Here is a 6405-nt window from a genome sequence, read left to right as displayed (position 1 = left end):
ACATGTGTCTGTGTGTGAATGTGTAGGAATGTGTATGTGTGGGTATGAGTGTGTTCCTGTGTGTTCATATGTACATGTGTGATTGTGCATGTGTGAAAGTGTGTATTTGCATGTGTATATGTGTGTGAGTGTGCGTGTGTATGTGAATGTGCGTGTGGAGTGGATAACGGTCATGTGTGGAATGTGTTTATTACAGGACATGCTTCTGCCCTAGGTTGGAGAGGCTTGAACACGTTCTGAGTTCAAAGAGTATCTCAATTATTTGTGCTGACCTTCCTGCAAATCGGGCGTTTTAGACATGCTACACTGAATTTCTCAAATAAGCATGTGGTGTAGGTATTACTATCTCCATCTTATAGAACATGAAGCTGAAATAGTTTTTCTTTTGTAAGTTGGACAGATAGGAGACAGCAGAGCTGGGATTCAAGTTTAGTTCGTGGTTTGGTTTGATTTGGAGAATTTTTCTGGTGACAAAGCTTAGGAAGGAGACCTAAGTTGACACAAAAGCCCTGACATCACCACGAGGACCCCGAAACAGACTTTTGAGGGTCACCCCTTCCTGTTGTTGCTATATTTGCCTTTGCCTTGGTCTGATGTTGGCTGTCTTGGTACAAAACAATAATGGGGCATTGTCAAATTAGGCTGACATTTCAGCCAGGGTAGTGATACTATGACTAGTAGTTGTAAGTGTGTTAGTAGTGGTGACTGCCTTTTATTGCCCAAATGTTATGGATCAGGCACTACGTTGGAAGAATATAGCTATTACCGACTCTAGAAGGTAGATATCACACTCGCGTTTCACGGATGAAACAGGTGCAAGGAATGCTAAGTAAACTGTGTAAAACCACGATGCTCCCAAGCGCCAGAGTGAGGATTTATTCGAACCCAGGTCCGTTTGGCTCTTGGTGCTCTGTGGAGCTGCCTCTGTGTTCTGCAGCTTCCACGGCTGTCTGGGTAATGGCTTTCTTTTAACGTATTCCGTCTGCTTTTCCCCATCTCAGTAAGACCCATTCTTCCCTGGCTGGTAGTTTCATTCCTTGATTCAGAAAGTGAAAGAGACATCAGCTGTACTGGTTGAGCCCTTATAAGCAGAGAGTTTCAAAATTTAATAAGTGTCTTTTGGAGTTAGTCAAGGAAGTAATTAACATGGGGGCACCGAGGTCACCCTCAGCCTCCAACGTCTGGCATCAGGAGAGTCAACTCTTCATCATTAGCACATGTTTAAGTAGTTTATCATGGGAAGGCACTGCCTGTGGGGTGAACACACTTATTTGTATTTATTTGAGGATTGATTTTGTTCGTTTTTTTCTCACAAGGCCTGGAGGGGCTGGGAAAGGGGCTGTCTCCAAGGGCAGGCATGGGAGGGAGGTCTCAGCTCTGCATGGGGCCAGGTGGAAGAGCAAGAGGGACAGAAAAGATGGTATTGGTTATTGAGAACAATGACATGAGGAGGCAGTTTCATCCTCATTTTTGCCCAGGTGAGAGGTAAAGATCAGAAACATGAAATGATTTGCCAAAGATTAGGCAAGTAGCAAGAAAGGGATAGCATTTTGCTTCCTTCTGACCCCAAATTCAAGCTGTTATGCCTTAAAGCTATTGGCAGGTAACTGAGGCAAAGATCAAGACCTGGGAGTAACCAGGCTGCCATCAAAATGGAAATGGAACCAGAAGAGAGGTCAAAATGTTGACCAAAGAAGAGAGGTAGGTGTGGCAGATTGTATTTTCTTTCTTTCTTTTTTTTTTTTTTTTTAAGATTTCATTTATTTGACAGAGACACAGAGCGAGAGCAGGAACACAAGCAGGGGGAGTGGGAGAGGGAGACGCAGGCTTCCTGCTGAGCAGGGAGTCCGATGCGGGGTTCGATCCCAGGACCCCGGGATCATGACCTGAGCTGAAGGCAGACGCTTAACCGACGCTTAACCACCCAGGCGCCCCCAGATTGTATTTTCTAGAGATGGCCACACTCTATCTATTCCATCCGAATTGCTCTTCTTACAATGTATTATTGAACTTTACCATCAAGAGTTAAAAAAAAAAAAAAAAAGAGGTAGGGTCTATTTCCGTTCCCTTGAACCCTGGCTTATTCATTCTCGGAACGTGTACCTTGGGAGCCCTGAGCCAACAGGTATGAAATCTGAGCCCTGAAGCTTCCTTGCTGGAGAGACCTCATGGAGAGAGCATGTAGAGAGAGAAATTCTTGAAAAACTTCAGCTGTTCCAGTCCCTGGCTATTTGAGCCTCCCCAGCCCAGACCCCAGACATGTGAGTGAGTGAGCTTTCAGAAGATGATTCTAACTCCTGCCTGGAAACTGCCCCATCTGTTACAGAGTAGAATGGGACAAAATATCCCTGTGGAGTTCAGCCCTATTTGCAGATTTGTGAACAAAATAAATGTTGTCATTGTTTAAGCCACTAAATTTTGGGGTAATTTATTACATGGTCATAGTAATTGCTGAAGTAATTGGTGAAGCAGACTCTAAGTGTATGCGGTCTGAATAGCAATCTGGGTGTCCCTTCTACACAGGCTCAGGCACAAAGTCTTAAATGAGCCAAGAATGCCACAAGGCTTTTGATCCTCTTCTGTGGAGCATTCAGACATAGCTGCCTTCATGTGACCCCCCGGGAGTATCCTAGCAGTGTGTGGTTTTAGGCTTGCACACATGAAAATATCCCCGTCAATACAAGGCAATGAAGTCCAAAGGCAAATTCAGAGGAAGCGCGATGGCTGTAGGCTGGGCACATGGGGAAGTCTGCCAGAGCATGCTGCCTGAGCAGTTGAGATTTGGGTTAAGTTCAAAGGATTTTGTCTGGCATGGGATCAACAGGACATCCCGGTCAAGAGACTGATCTGGGCAAAGGCATAAAGTGGGCAAGCTTGTGGTCTGAAAGACCAACCTGGCCAGAGTGAAAGGTCCAAATCTAGGGAGAGACCAAGGGTCAGTGTGGAGGATTAAACTAGCTGAGAGAAGTACAAAGAAGGACATTGAGGGTTGGGTCTACAGGAGAGGGCAAAGGCAAGGTCTCCTGAAGAAGGAACATGAATTCCGATTCATTCATTCACTCGTTCAACAAACATTCCCTAGGATCACAAGGTTCCCAGGGCCTGCTCTGGAATCATGGGGGATACCATTCCATTTCCAATCTTAGCAAAGCAGGCAAGGAAAGATCTGAGGGCCATTGTAACTTCTACACTTAGTCCCTAGAGGGCACCTCTTCCAGTGTCTTCCAGGTTCTTGCTCTCAAAATTAACTTTCTCTGGCCCATTTAATTTCTCCTTTTCCACTGCTTTTAAACTCAGCATAACCACAGCTAGTATCTTAATTTTTTTTTTTTTTACTGGCCTTCTTGTTGAACAAATGCATCTGCTGATTTAATTTGCTCTTCAAAGTAGCTTTCCTTAGCTCTCTTTAGTCCAAGGGTCCTGGGGGGGCACTGTGTCCTCAAGGGAGGTCAGAGCCCAGTGCTGGGCATCATGAGGGGCTCTCTTTAGTCCAGCACTGACCACCAAGCTTTTCCACTACCTATGTATTTTCTATGGCCATGTGATCATCAGTGGTGTCCCTTGTCTCTGTTGTGTTTGAGGATGCCAGCCCCCTTCTCCAAAGCAGCCCCATTCCAAACCATCTTTCTACATTGCTGCCAACTGCAGCCTGTTGTCTTATGCTTGTCTGTGTCTCTTGTGCTTCTTTCTTCTCTTCCTAAATGCAAGCATTTTCCAAGGTTGTTCAAAGACCTCTGCTCTCCCTTATACCTGCCCCCTGATGCATTCTCCATCGCTCTCCATCCTCCAACCCATTCACACTTAATGGCTTCAACTGTCACTTCCACGTGAACAGCTCCATAACTGTGACCCCAGCAACAGCTCTGGCCCTTACCTAGGTGCACTGGCATGTGCTGGCTCCTAAGCTGAGCACTTCATACCCATTTAATAAGTCCCCGTGAGATTGCTGTTATCACCATCATTAACGAGTAAGCAAACTGAGGCTCATGGAGGTCAAACAGATGGGCCAATCAGAACCCAGTTTTGCCTGCCTTTTAAGCCAGTGCTCTTAATCCTTGGGTGGCATTGACTTTTTCTTCGCTCTCCTGAGCACTGTCATATCAACTGTCAGGGGATATTTTCACCTGGATGGCTCTCTGTCATGTCTAGCTTATTTGTTCAAAAACCAAACATCCTCTTCTCAGAATTGCCTCCGTTCTCAAAACCAGAACTGCCTCTAACCTTCTTAGACTATCTTTGTCAACCATTCTGCTATGTTACTAACAAAATGGCTTCTCATCAGGACAAGGACAAGACAGGTCAATGTGGAAAACAATGATCACCATGGGGAGGAACAGCACTCGGCCCCCTCTGGAATGGTGGCCACCACATGAGTTTGTGAGTCAGAACACAGGCTGCCTGCACTGTGGGACAATTTTGCCTGTGCAGCCATGAGAATGCACATTCACTGGCTGAATCAGGGTAGAGGATTGGAGCATGCAGTCTGCAACCATCATTACTGGGCCTCTCAGATCAGCACCTTCATCAGTCCCAAGCATCCTCCTCTTCCTGTTCTTACAGCGAACCAGAGAAGAGGAGTCCATCTGTTCTGGATCATTGACAGTGCAATGTTAGAGCTTATGTGCAACCTTAATTAATTTAGGCCAACCTCTTTCTTTTGTAGATGGGAAAAAGGGGGCTCAGGAAGGTGGGCATCCCCTCTTCCATGGGGTCTACTCAGACCATTCTATTGAAAATAGCTACAGGTTTCCCTTCCTACCCATACTCTAGACTCTCCTCATTCAGTGCTGCTTCTCCTTTGTCCATGGCAGATGTGGCCACGCATCCCCATTTGTCCAGGATAGTTCCTATTTGCCACGATTATTTCAGTAAAATGATTAATAGTGCTTTCTCTCACTCTTGAGCATCCCAGTGTGGAGGATAAATTATCTGGTGACCCTATCCATAGCCCTTAACACCTTCTTTTTTTAAAAAATATTATTTTATTATGTTATGTTAATCACCGTATATTACATCATTAGTTTTTGATGTAGTGTTCCATGATTCATTGTTTGCGTATAATGCCCAGTGCTACCAGGCTAACCCCTTCCCCCAGCCCCCTCCCCTCTGAACCCTAAGTTTGTTTCTCAGAGTCCTCAAAAAGTTGAAAATAGAGCTACCCTATGACCCAGCAATTGCACTACTGGGTATTTACCCCTTAACACCTTCTAACACACCATATAATTTACTTGTTTTCACTTAGTGCCTACTATTGTTGATTGTCTTACCCTCCCTCTCCTAGAATTGAGAGTCCCGTGGGCAGGGATCTTTGTTTTGTTGGTTGCTGATGCCCCATAATCAGAGTAGTGAAACCACATAGTCAATAAAACTGATAGGTGGGCTTCTGACATCTCCCTTCCCTCCCTCCAGCTCTTCCCGAACACTTGGGGCTGGGGTGGGGTGGCTGGGAGTCAAAAGGACATAAGTAAGTGGAATTCAGTGATGCAAAAAACCTGCACCTGCAAAATTCTGAAGAGTGAAGGGTGGGGATGGGTGCATGGCTGCCAGCCCTGCAAAATCCCTTTTTTCCAGCTCTGTGAGGGATGCTGAGGAAGTCAGGGATGTGGGGACCAAAAGAGCAAACCTTCTAAGAAAACCATATTTCTTCTTGCTCATTTTACTCTTCCACTCCCTGACTTTCCACACAGTTTCCTTGCCCACCCTTGACCTTGCACTTGCCCTCCACTTTTGTAATTATACTTAATTTCTTGGGTTCGGTGTGATGCAGGGTCATCAGTTAATCGCGAAGATTTTTTTAAAAAGATGCTTTAAAATTATCTTAAACCCAAAGAAGACTGTACTTTATTAAAGTAGGCTTTTAGAGTTTTTGTTTTGTTTTATTTTGTTTTAGGAAAAATGAACAAGAGTGACTCCCCGCTCCCTCTTCTCTCTCGATCTCTTCTTGGACTGTCTCCAGAAGACTGCGGTCTCTCCTGGACAGGAGGAACGGTAGGTTATTTTTACCAGGAACATATTTTTGTCTTTACTCCTCCATCTCTGCAGATCAAATGCTGAAGCCCTGACAGATTGCCAGTGTGTTGCAGGCTTGTCGCCGCCGAACCGTGAGATCATACTTTTTCATTTAGAGTCAAATCATAGAGAGAATCAGGAAGGATTATATTGTCAGAGGTAGAGGAAGGAAGTAAACAAATGTCTTATTAAACAGTCTTTGTGGATCCTCCAGGTGTGGGCTGATTTCCTTGTTGGAGGAGGGATATAAAACCCCTGGCATTTTCCACAGGGCCCCGGAGACCCAGGCTGCTTGGTTGTCTGTTAGTGCTCTTGCCTTGCATGGCCCTGGTGTCAGCTTGATTGACACATGCATGATTCATGTGCAACCCAGGCCTTCCCACAGTTCCAGAGGTC

The 6405-nt window shown here is 45.4% G+C and overlaps 1 non-coding gene across 1 annotated transcript; it reads right to left on the bottom strand.

Annotated features, from left to right (window-relative positions):
- Positions 1 to 3398: 3398 nt before the first annotated feature.
- On the bottom strand, positions 3399 to 3481 carry LOC118012770. Its single transcript, XR_004679830.1, has one exon. It is a non-coding gene; the product is annotated as a small nucleolar RNA SNORD88 (small nucleolar RNA).
- Between the last annotated feature and the right edge of the window lie 2924 nt (positions 3482 to 6405).

This window comes from Mirounga leonina, unplaced genomic scaffold (genome assembly GCF_011800145.1).
Source record: "Mirounga leonina isolate KUSES-001 unplaced genomic scaffold, KU_Mleo_1.0 Mir_151, whole genome shotgun sequence".
NCBI classification, from domain to species: Eukaryota; Metazoa; Chordata; class Mammalia; order Carnivora; family Phocidae; genus Mirounga; species Mirounga leonina.
Note: the sequence above shows the minus strand (reverse complement) of the source record. Positions and strands in the feature narration are given on the sequence as shown.